The sequence below is a fragment of the Stegostoma tigrinum genome, chromosome 4, assembly GCF_030684315.1.
Source record: "Stegostoma tigrinum isolate sSteTig4 chromosome 4, sSteTig4.hap1, whole genome shotgun sequence".
Classification (NCBI taxonomy): Eukaryota; Metazoa; Chordata; class Chondrichthyes; order Orectolobiformes; family Stegostomatidae; genus Stegostoma; species Stegostoma tigrinum.
Window position 1 is genome coordinate 61,388,984 of NC_081357.1, and position 13,191 is coordinate 61,402,174.

Genomic DNA, 13,191 nt, shown 5'->3' on the forward strand with positions numbered 1-13,191 from the left:
AGAAAGGGGGCAGAGCCAGAACGCGCGGCAGAAACCCCGCCCACGGCCCGCACGCGCACCCACTCACACACACCCCCGCCGCCCCGCAACAGCAACAACTTGAATTTATATGGCGCCTTGAACACAACTCGCCTCTTCCTGTTGTACAGTGTAAAATATGACGAAGCGCCCCGTCCAGGAGCTTTTGAACCAAAACTTAGAAGTGCAACAGAACACTGCGGATGCACAAGATCTGAAACCAAAGCAGAAATTGCTGAAGAAACTCACCAGGGCTGGCAGCATCTGTGGAGAGAAAGCGACATCTGATCTATTACTGAGTTTCTTCTTCAATTTCTTATTTTGAACGAAAACATTGGCCAGAAGTCGCTTCCAAGGCGCATTTCGAAGAAGAGAAATGAGGTGGGAAGGCAGAGAATTTTATGGAATATTTTCAGAAATTGGGACTAAATTGCTAGTGCAGCCACTGGTGGTGGAGTGTTTAATGTCTGGGAATCTGAATTGGAAGAAGTCAGGTGATCAGAGGACAAGTCAGAGTACAGAAAGGAGATAGAGGGCTTGGTGATTTGGTGCATTGAAAACAACCTCTCACTCAACTTCAGCAAAACTAAAGAACTGATCATTGATTTCAGAAAGAAGGATGAAGAACACGCCCCCATCTCCATCAGCAGAGCTGAGGTTGAGAGGATGAGGCTGTCAAGTTTCTAGGAGTGACAATAACCGACAACCTGTCCTAGATATCCCACATAAATGCAACAGTCAGGGAGGCACAGTAAAGCCTCTCCTTCCTCAGCCAGTCAGGAAATTTGACATGTTCACAAGGTCTCTTATAAGCTCCTCCTTCAGGCAGAAGATACAGTAGCTTGTACACACACCAGCAAGTTCAAGAACAGCTTCTTCCCTGCCATTATTAGACTGATGAATGGACTCTCTAACTTCAAATAATGCTGCTTTGCTAATGTTGATCTTGACCCTAGCACACACCCTGTGCAATGCAACTTGTATGAATCTGTCTAGTTTTGTTTTTCTCCCTACAATCTGTATGTCCTTGCTTACTATGATCTGCCTGTACTGCTCATAAACAATGCTTTTCACTGTACTTAGCTACACTTGACAATAAATCAATCAAATCAGATCAGAGGGTTGTGGGACTGGAGGAGATGAAGAATATAGGGTGAAAAGAGGACATGAATGGGCTTTGATGTTGATGAGTACATGGGCAGTGCAGTGTTGGATAAGTTCAGGTTCACAAAGGGTAGAACACTCTTTGAGAGCAGAACAAGGAGAACTCTGGCATAGTCAAATTTGGAGGGAACAATGACTTGGATGAGTTTCAAAAGCACAACAAATGAAACAGTGTCAGAATTGTATGATGTTACAGAGGTTGACATTGGATGCATTAATGATACTGTGAATATGTGGCCAGAAGCTCCCCTCGGGGTCATATATAACACCAATATTGGGAACAGTCTAGTTTAGTGTCATACAGATGCCAGGGAGAAGGATGGCATTGGCAGCTAGGGATCAGATTGGAGTATAGATTGAATTTTTCAATCTTTGCAATATTTATTTGGAGAAATTTTCTGCTTATCCAGTGGTGGGTATTTGTTAAGCAGTTTGCTAATTTCACAACAGCAGAAAATGTTCACAAGACCTGGCTTAATAATGTCCAGTCATTCAGAGAAGAGCAGTTTAAAGGAACAGGAGTAGTCTATTCAGCCCCTCAAGCCTGTCTCACCATTCAATGAAATCAGGGCTGATTTATGGCCTAACCCCATAGACCTGCCTTTGGTATTATAGCTGGCTTTGTTTAACAAAAGAACCCTCAACTTTAAAAGAAACAATGGATCTAGCATCAACTGCCTTGTTTGAAAGAGCATTCCAAACATCTTCCACCCTTCTGGATGTAAGTTTGCTCGCTGAGCTGGAAGGTTTGTTTTCAGATGTTTCGTCACCATTCTAGGTAACATCATCAGTGAGCCTCCGGTGAAGCGCTGGCGTTATGTCCCGCTTTCTATTTATCTGTTTAGGTTTCCTTGGGTTGGTGATCACATCCAGAACCTCAACCTGAGCTACAAATCTTCTCAAAACTCGCTATCTACCACCCTTGTATATGCTTCCTAATACTTTTTTGAATGGTCTGGCCCTAACTTTTAGACTATATCCCCCAGTTCTAGAATCCCCAACCAATGGAAACAGATTATCTTTATCTACACTGTCGTTTCCTGTTAATATCTTGAAAATGATAATCAGATCACCCATTAATTTTCTAAATTCTAGAGAAAACAGGCCTAACCTGCATAGTAATTTAGCCCTTGAAGTCAAGTAGTCATTCATGTTTTACTCCCTCCAAGGCTAATAATAAATCCTTTCTCTAAGGTAGGTCGCATAGATATATCGACAATATTCCAACTGGGGTCTAACCAGCTAACAAAATGTGGAGGCATGAGGGGAACTGCAGATGCTGGAGAATCCAAGATAACCAAGTGTGAAGCTGGATGAACACAGCAGGCCAAGCAGCATCTCAGGAGCACAAAAGCTGACGTTTCGGGCCTAGACCCTTCATCGGAGACACTGATGAAGGGTCTAGGCCCGAAACATCAGCTTTTGTGCTCCGGAGATGCTGCTTGGCCTGCTGTGTTCATCCAGCTTCACACTTGGTTATCTAACAAAGTGTGGAGCTGGATGAACACAGCAGGCCAAGCAGCATCCTAGGAGCACAAAAGTTGACGTTTCGGGCCTAGACTCTTCATCAGAAAAGGGGGATGGGGAGAGGACTCTGAAATAACTAGGGAGAGAGGGGGAGGCGGACTGGAGATGGATAGAGCAGAAGATAGGTGGAGAGGAGAGTACGGGTGGGGAGGTAGGGAGGTGATAGGTCAGTCCAGGGAGGACGGATAGGTCAAGGGGGCAGGATGAGGTTAGTAGGTAGGAAATTGAGGTGGGAGGAGGGGATAGGTGAGAGGAAGAACAGGTTAGGCAGGCTGCGACCAGCTGGGCTGGTTTTGGGATGCAGTGGGGGGAGGGGAGATTTTGAAGCTGGTGAAATCCACATTGATACTATTGGGCAGAGTTTTATGTAGCCGCAGCAGAATGTCTGCCTCCTTATACTCTTAGTCCTCTAAATATTAAAGGCCAGCATTCTATTAACCTTTCTGATCATTTTCTCCATCTGTCTCTGGCTTTTTAAAGATCAATGCACCTGAACCCCCAAGTCATCTTCTTCATTACCTTAAAAATTTCAGTAAGGTTTGTTAGATATGACTACCTGTCATGACTTCATGTGGACTCTCCTTGATTAATTAAAAAGTTTGAGGTGTTCAATCACCTTATCCATAATTGCAGACTCCAGCAATTTCGCCACCACAGATGTTAGGCTAACTGATGTGCAATTCCTGGTTTCCTCGTTTGTCGTTCTTAAGCAGCAGAGTGACATGTGAAATTTTCCAATCCAGAGGGACACCCCATTATCTAGGGAACTCTGAAAATTTGACAGTCTGACTTGTGTCAGCGATGGATCTTTATTTAAATGTCACATTTCATATCTAGGGAAGAAAAATTTTGAACAGAAGGCCATTAAGCTATGAGGTGCTTCGCCAAATGGCTACTGATGGACAGCTCCGAATGTCATGGAAAAAGATAATGAATCAGTGTTGAAAAGTGGGTACAGAACACAGTCTGGGAAGACTGAGTTTACATAAGATACAAGAATCAGGGGTCAAATGACCTCCTGCAAGATAGTTTTAATCATCCTACAAAACCATTCCTTGATATAGAGTCCAGATCTATAGTGGTTAACAAATATTGGCTTTGAACTTCGATTGATATGTTCTGTAAGACATTTCCCACACACTGAGCTGATGCCTGTTTTGTAGGTTATTGATTTAATTCAGATTTGTTGTTCCCGAATGGTTTTGTTTCGTTAAGTCCAAGAATATATTGGGTGTAATTGATGATCCCAATTCAAATTTGCCATATTTACAGAGAGTATCAGTGCAAACTCACGTGCAAAATGTTAGGGAGATAGGTCAATGTATATTCCTGCAGAATTGTTGGAGATTTAACTTTTAACTGCACTTAAACCAAGAATCCATCGTTGATTGTCAGAAAAACCTACGTGGTTCACTTAGGGAGGAAAACTGACATTCTTACCTGGCCTGGTCAATGTAACTCCATGGGGGATTATGGATAGTCAATAAATGCTGGCCTAGGCAGCAATGTCCTCATCCTGTGAATGAATGAATAAAATATATTGAAATATTTAGTTTTAAAGTAGAAATATATCTGGGATTGTAAGACACTATTTTTAAGGAAAATAATTAATAGCAATGTAAATACTTTTTTAACTGAAATAATTCAATGGCTTCACATATCTAGATGTTGCTTTCTCTGGTATAGAAATTTTTTTCAGCAATCTGGCCTTGGTGAGAGTAAACAATGGTGTTACTAACAATCATTCTACTTTCATTGTCCTGTTCATGGATTATGTGTTGTTTTGCGCAAAATTAGCAGGAACCTACTTTACAATAAAGGACATTCAGCTCAAACTAGCCTGACATAATGAATATTTTTACTTACAAGTAAATCAAAAATGTGATGCACAATACTTCAGCAGATCATTAACAGTAAAAATATATATGTACAAGAAAGCTCATAATTAGATACATATTTTACTGACCATTAAAAATAATCCATTGGGCCCAGATTTTGCCAACAGATGGAATTAAGCGCGCTTCGAATTTGTACGGCATTGGGCCAAAACATTCAGTTCAGACAATGGAAGATCTACATTTCTCATTCTTTTCATAAATAAACTTTCAAAGATATTGTGTAGATTGCAGTTTGTTTAAGATTCTTCTCATTTTGAATTATTGACATAATATGATATCAATCTGCATCTTTTGGTATAGAGCCATATAAATTTGAACATGGCTTAAAATCAGTGTCAAAATCAATGGCTATTTTATTTCTTCTTTTACAATCAACTGCAGCCAGCACTGTGCATCATATTTCTGTTTCATTTGTAAATAAATATTAACTACTTAAGGCTGGTTTGAGCTTAATATTGGCATGCTTTATAATCTACTCTTTCAAAGTGTTCTGCCACCCTTAATTTATTCCCGCACACATATAGGTATTTATAAAATCATGAGGGGCATGGATAGACAGGGTCTGTTCCCCAGGGTGTTTCTGCAAAGCCAGAAAGCATAGGTTTAAGGTGAGAGGAGAAAGCTATAAAAGGGGCCTAAGGGGCAACTTTTACTTGCAGAGGGTGGTGTGTTTATGGAATGAACTGCCAGAGGAAGTGGTGGAATCTGGTACAATTATAACATTTAAAAGGCATCTGGATGGGTCTATGAATAGGAAGGGTTTAGAGGAATATGGGCCAAGTATTAAAAAATAGGACTAGATTTATATAGGATATCTGGTCGGCATGGACAAGTTGGACTGAAGGGTCTGTTTCCATGCTGTACCTCTCTATGATTCTATGTACACACAAGTCCCTTTGTTCCTGCTAAGGGTCTATGCTCGAAATGTCAGCTTTTTTGCCCCTAAGATGCTGCTTGGCCTGCTGTGTTCATCCAGCTCCACACTTTGTTATCTCAGATTCTCTAGCATCCGCACTTCCCATTATCCCTTTGTTCCTGCACCCTGTTTAGATTTGTACCTTTATCTTAGACTGTCTCCCCATGTTGTTCCTACCAAAATGAATCATATTTCTTTTGCCTATATATCCTGGAATACTGAATGAAGAATACATGAATGAGGTCATTCTTTATCAGGGATTCAGGAAGACCCCCGGGTTTGTTTGCTAGAGAAAGTGTTGTAATCACGAGCTGCAATTATGAATTTATTTCATTAATCCTGCCTTAGTAGCTAAATGAACTGACTTCCAGGTAGTGCTGCACTGCGGTGCTTCCACCATTCCAATTCGGAGTAACGACTCACATCTTGCTATCTTTGGGCGGCTGAATTAAAGGTATAGATTGTTTATTTGATAACATTGATCAGAGTTCATGCAGCATTTTAATCTTTAATCGTAGCGATATAGATACATAAATACATACCGTGATTAAAGAACAAGCGAGATATCTTTCAAAGAGATAATTGGAGCTTTTGTGCTCCTAAGATGCTGCTTGGCCTGCTGTGTTCACCCAGCTCCACACTTTGATATCTTTCCAAGCCTTTTTTTTAATTTCTTGCTCCCCTCCCATTCTTTCCCCGGGGATTATCTGCAATAATTAAAAGCTGAAGTGCAGAAAGTGAACCAGGTAAACGCAAAAGTGTCAACACCCCCAGTTGCACTTTTCAGCAGCTTCGGAATTAAATTTTAATCACAGCGCCTCCTTCCAGCTTTGTGGAAAATTACTAATTTCTGATTTGCCCATCGTACGAAGATCAGCTGCCTGAGCGAACATTTTAGCATTTTTGACACACATGAACTGGAGTGAACCTCGTTCAGTTTCAGTGAGCGAGGGCCGGGGCCAAAGACTAAGCAAAGGAGTTTAAAATCTGTGGATAATAAAGTGTGAAGCTGGATGAACACAGCAGGCCAAGCAGCATCTCAGGAGCACAAAGAGATGCTGCTTGGCCTGGTGTGTTCGTCCAGCTTCACACTTCATTATCTTGGATTCTCCAGCATCTGCAGTTCCCATTATCACTGATAAAATCTGTGGATTTCCTTTTTTCCTGGCTAGTCATATTTTATTCCTTTCGTTCACGAAAGGAGGTAATTTAATGGTATTGTCAACGCATACAAAATTGAAGCAGTTTAATTGTTCGTGTTTGTTTTGCTTCTGAAGACGAAAAATTGCTTTGGGAAGGGGGCACCCGGATTTGAACCGGGGACCTCTTGATCTGCAGTCAAATGCTCTGCCACTGAGCTATACCCCCTTTCGGAAACGTTAGGTTGGACTAGTCCTGATGACTGTGTAGAGAAGGGGCGGGGAGTATTTGTCGTGCTTGCTCGGACGTTCCGATGCCGATCGAACGCACTTCACTCACTGACGGACAGGCACCGGTCAGTCGTGCACTGCTGGCAGACACGCTTCTTCCTGAATAAAGTGGAGTTTTCCAAGTGGACCGACCCCCAACCTGCCACTTGGTGCAGTACGGCTCTTCCACCAGCCGGTGTTTCCGCTCTCCTTGAAAAGTTCCAAAAGTGACATGTTGACTTTGTGTCGAAGTTCGGCTATTGTTTTAAAAAAGTGCCCTTACTGATACTGGGAAATCAGAGTTTGATTAGATTCCCCTCCACCCACTGCATCCCAAAACCAGTCCAACCTGTCTCTGCCTCCCTAACCTGTTCTTCCTCTCACCCATCCCTTCCTCCCACCCCAAGCCGCACCCCCATCTACCTACTAACCTCATCCCACCTCCTTGACCTGTCCGTCTTCCCTGGACTGACCTATCCCCTCCCTACCTCCCCACCTCCCCACCTATACTCTCTCCACCTATCTTCTTTTCTCTCCATCTTCGGTCCGCCTCCCCCTCTTTCCCTATTTATTCCAGAACCCTCACCCCATCCCCCTCTCTGATGAAGGGTCTAGGCCCGAAACGTCAGCTTTTGTGCTCCTGAGATGCTGCTGGGCCTGCTGTGTTCATCCAGCCTCACATTTTATTATCTTGGATTCTCCAGCATCTGCAGTTCCTATTATCTTTGATTAGATTCCCTACAGTGTGGAAACAGGCCCTTCAGCCCAACAAGTCCACACCACCTTTGGAGCATCCCACCTAGACCCATCCCCCTATAACCCACACCCCCCTGAACACTACTGGCAATTTAGCATGGCCAATCAACCTAGTCTGCACATGTTTGGATGGTGGGAGGAAACCGGAGTACCCGGAGAAAACCCACACAGACACGAGGAGAATGTGCACACTCCGCACAGTTACCTGAGGCTGGAATCGAACCGAGGTTCCTGGCGCTGTGAGGCTGCAGTGCTAACCACCAAGCCAAGGTTTGGTCAAAGTCTGACCACCATCACTACGCCACAAGTCAGGAATGTAATGGAATACTCTCTAATTGCCCCGATTAGTGCAACTCCAACAAGAAAACTAACAACATCCAGGACATAGCAGCCACTTGATTAATATCCCATCCACCAGAAAGGGGAGGCGATGATCTAATGGTATTATTGTTGGACTTGCTAATCTAGAGAACCAGGTAATGTCCTGGGGACTAGGCTTCAAATCCCACCGCAGCAAGAAATTGAATTCAACAAAACATCCAAAATTAAGAGTTCAGAGATGACCATGAATCCGTTGTCAATTGTTGGAAAAATCCATCTGGTTCACTAGTGTCCTTTGGAGAAGGAAACTGCTGTCCTTACCAGGTCTGGCCTACATATGACTCCAGACCCACAGCAATGTGGTCGACTCTTAATCGACTTCTTGGCAATTAGGGATGGGGACTAAATGCTGGCCTAGCCAACCATGCCCTCAACCTGCGAATTAATAACATAAAGAACATATTTGCATCATCTAGAACTACACGTAAGGTACTTGATGACAGGAGGGTGGCTAATATTGTACCTTTATTTAAGAAAGGTTGTAAGGGGAAACCGGGGAACTATAGACTTGAGGGTCTGATTTAGGTTATGGGTAAATTGTTGAAAAAGATTGAGGAGGGCAGAGCAATAGATGCTGTTTACTTGGACTTTAGTAAAGCCTTCGACAAGGTTCTGCATGGTAGACTAACATGAGATTAGGGTGAGCTTGCCAACTGGCTACATAACTGGCTTCACAACAGGAGACAGAGTAATGGTGGAGGATTGCTTTTCTGACTGGAGGCTTGTCACCAGTGGTGTTCCACAGAGATCAGTTCAGGGTACTCTTTTTTAATCATTTATATAAATGATTTGGATGAGAATATAGAAGGCATGGTTTGTAAGTTTGTTAGGTTTTGCATTTTGATACAACAAACAAAAGTAGGGCTTGTACAATTAATGGTAGGGCCTTGGGTACTGTTGGAGAACAGAGAGGCCTAGAAGTGCAGGTACATAATTCTTTGAAGTTTGTGTCACATATAGAAAGGATGGTTAACAAGGAGTTAGGCATGCTTGCCTTCAGTGCTCAGTCCTTTAAGTGTAAGAGTTGGGACGTTTCGTCGAGGTTGTACAGGATATTGGTGAGGTCTCTTCTGGAATACTGTGCCCAGTTCTGGGGGCTCAGTTTAGGAAGGTTATTAAGCTGGAGAGGATTCAGAACAGATTTACCAGGATGTTGCAGGTATGGAAGGTTTGAGTTATAAAGAAAGGCTGGATAGGCTGGAATTTTTGTTTTATTGGTGTGTAGGAGGTCGAGAGGCAACCTTACAGAAGTTTATAAAATCATGAGAGATTTAGATGGAGTTAATGGTAGTTGCCTTTACCCTCGAATAGAGGATTTCAGGATTGGGGGCACATTAGGTGAGAGGAGAAAGATTTAAAAAAGACATGAAGGGCAATTTTTTTAAAACAGTGGGTGGTTAGTGTGTGGAATGAACTTCCAGAGGAAGTGGTGAATGTGGATGCAATTACAATGTTTAAAAGACATTTGGATAAGTATGTGAATAGGAAAGGATTGGAGTGATATGGGCCAGGAGCAGGCAGGTGGGACTAGTTTGGTTTGGGATTATGTTTGGCATGCGCTGTTTGGACCAAAGGGTCTGTTTCTGTGCTGTATGATTCTATTCACTCCATTATCAACGCCTAATGGCAGTAGTGTCTACCATCCACATGATGCACTGCAGCAACTCGCTAAGTCGCCTCCTCAGCAATTTGCAAACCTGTGGCCTCTATCAACTAAAGGACAATTAGCAGATTACACATAACACCTTCACCTAAAAGATCATCTTCTCCCATCCTGACTTGGTTTATTACACCTTTCCTTCATGAATGCTGGGTCAAAACCCTGGATCTCTCCTCTTAACAGCACTGTGGGCATACCTACACTGAAACTCACTGCCACATACTCAACATGCCCACAGCTTTAATCTTACTTTTTAAAAAATTAGCCAATGTGGAAAAACACCTGGAACGTACCAACATTTCTCAAGCAGAATCTATTTATTATTTACGCTTCAGAAATCACCATTCTTGACAACTTGAAGGTTACTCATCTACAATAGCTGCAGTGCTACTACAATGAACAAGCCAGCCATTATACTTATCAGTATCTTTCTTCCATTGAATAATTAGGTGATGTCCAAATATTTAGCACATTGCCAAATGTAACTTTCAATGCAATCTTTTATTTCTCAATGCCAGCGTCTTTCGACTGCAGTTTCATATCTGGTTCCTTGCACGGCTTTTGTGGAACAATAGCGGTGTATCCAACACTTAGCCAGGAAGATACAATGTGAGGCTGGATGAACACAGCAGGCCAAACAGCATCTCAGGAGCACAAAAGCTGACGTTTCGGGCCTAGACCCTTCATCAGAGAGCATCTCTGAACAGCTTGATTCAAAACCTATCTCTTGCCCTCGTTGAAATCTATAATCAACTTCCATTTTTCATACTGAAGGGCTAAAATTATGACACTCAATGTCAGAAATAAGCCTTTTCATCTTCACAAAGTCTTTACAGTTTTTTTAGTCCAACTAATGCATTCAGCCTCCTGACCTTTGGATTTCTATCAGTAAGTTAACTTGTATTTCTCGAGAAGCATGAAAATGTTTACTCTTTACTGATTTCTTCTGTCAGATAGGACATTACATCTTGGTCTAAGTATGTCTGCCTTTCCAATGATTCAAAACTTCTTTCCATCACACCCCACGTTTTGGTCAATCAGGAAGATGATTCTCCTCTCAACTCTGATGTCTTCATGTTTTCTACAGCTTTTCTTTCATTTCTCTATTGCATTGATAATAACAATCCTCCTGCAAACCTTCCTCTCTTCTTCCTTCTGCAAACACAATTCAACAAGCTTCCCCATCCCTCTATGACCCCACATCACATTGAAATAGGCATTTTAAAATCTGCTTTAACTTATTTTTTCCCAGAAAGCATACAGTTGTTTACCTCCCACATTTCAGGCTTTTAAAACTCAAGTTTGGTATTACTAAGCACTGCTCTCTTATTTATCTCATTATCTTTCATTTTGAACCTGGAAGACATATTACAAAATGGCCCTTCACCTTGGTTTTTCAACTACGAAAAATAACGATTTCACTAAGAACACAAAACTGCTGGCCTACTCAATGAACAAAACAGGGGAACTGTTTACTGTCAACATTAAACATTGGAGCACATATCAGTCAGACGTTTTGTGAATTCAATCTGGTAGTATCGATAAAAAATGCCATTCTGTATTATACGTGCTACTGGTTGGAGACCTGTTTTCTGCAGAGTGTAGCTACACTAAACTGGAATTTTTCACAGCCTTTTCCAACTAAAATTAAATCTAAAAAATGCCAGTGGCATGGATCTGCTGCACTTACGGAACTGTAATGGAGCTACAGTCACAAAAATCTTAGCTAGTGGTTTCTAGAGATTTGTTTGCACTGACATGCCAACTTCTAGTGTCTCTTCTACTTGATTGTCCATCAAAAACAAATAAGCAAAAGCACCTCTCTTTTAAAGGAAGTCAGACAACAAAATTTAAACAACTATCTTTTTAAAATGAAACATGAAATTATAAAATTATTTGTGCACACTCTGGTTCATCGGGTCAGGAAAGACATCAAGATCGCAACTTCACCCCCGCCACCCACAGTGGTCGAGAACGCCCTCGACCGTGCCTCCCACATTTCCCGCAATTCATCCCTCACACCCTGTCCGCGTAATAACCGACAAAAGAGAATCCCCCTCGTCCTCACATACCACTCACCAGCCTTTACATCCAACCCAACATCCTCCAACACTTCCGCCATCTGCAATCCGACACCTGATGGGGCGTGGAATGCATTGCCGGAGAGGGTACTGGAGTTGGCCTCATTAGGGGCATTTAAGCGGCTATAAAATAGGCATATGGATGATAGACTAAGGTAGGGGTGGAGGTTACATAGACCTTGGGTTTAGGGTAAAACTTCGGCACAACTTCGGTCAAAGAGCCTGTACTGTGCTGTGCTGTTCTATGTTCTGAACCACCACCAAAGACATTTTTCCATCCCCACTCTTGTCTGCTTTCCGGAGAGACCACTCTCTCCATGACTCCCTTGTCCACTCCACACTCCCCTCCAACCCCACCACACCCAGCACTTTCCCCTGCAACCGCAGTTAGTGCTACACTTGCCCCCACACCTCCTCCCTTACCCCCATCCCAGCCTCCAAGAAGACTTTCCACAACAAGCAGATGTTCACCTGCAAATCCGCCAATGTGGTATACTGCATCCGCTGTACCCAGTGTGGCCTCCTCTACATCGGGGAAACCAAGCGGAGGCTTGGGGACTGCTTTGCAGAACACCTCCGCTCGGTTCGCAATAAACAACTGCACCTCCCAGTCGCGAACCATTTCAACTCCTCCTCCCATTCCTCAGACGACATGTCCATCCTGGGCCTCCTGCAGTGCCACAATGCTGCCACCCGAAGGTTGTAGGAACAGCAATTCATATTCTGCTTGGAACCCTGCAGCCCGTATGGATTTCACAAGCTTCAAAATCTCCCCTCCCCGCACTGCATCCCAAAACCAGCCCAGCCTATCCCCCGCTTCCTAACCTGTTTTTCATCTCACCTATCCCCTCCTCCTACCTCAAGCCACACCTCCATTTCCTACCTACTAACCTCATCCCGCCCCCTTGACCTGTCTGTCCTCCCCAGACTGACGTATCCCCTCCCTACTTCCCCACCTACACTCACCTCTGCTGGCTCCATCCCTGCACCTTTAACTTGCCTGTCCCCTCTCCACCTATCTTCTCCTCCATCCATCTTTGATCCACCTCCCCCTCTCTCCCTATTTATTTCAGAACCCTCTCCCCCTCCCCCTTTTCTGATCAAGGGTTAAGGCCTGAAATGACAGCTTTTATGCTCCTAAGATGCTGCTTGGCCCGCTGTGTTCATCCAGCTCCACACTTTGTTATCAAGAACTCAGGTCCTCACTCCTTTTCCATGCCCACCAAAACTCTGAAATAACAGCAGAAAAGAGGCAGTCAGTCAAACTGAAGAATCTCATGGACTGGGCATTGTCTGGATCTGGGAATAAAAATATTGTCCAGGAGCAGACCCACAAGAAGAACCCTCAGCTGACTACCCTCTCTGCTCAGTAAAGGAACAG

General features: G+C 43.2%; 1 non-coding gene across 1 annotated transcript; it reads right to left on the reverse strand.

Annotated features, from left to right (window-relative positions):
* Positions 1-6,819: 6,819 nt before the first annotated feature.
* On the reverse strand, positions 6,820-6,891 carry trnac-gca (transfer RNA cysteine (anticodon GCA)). The gene has a single exon. It is a non-coding gene; the product is annotated as a tRNA-Cys (tRNA).
* Between the last annotated feature and the right edge of the window lie 6,300 nt (positions 6,892-13,191).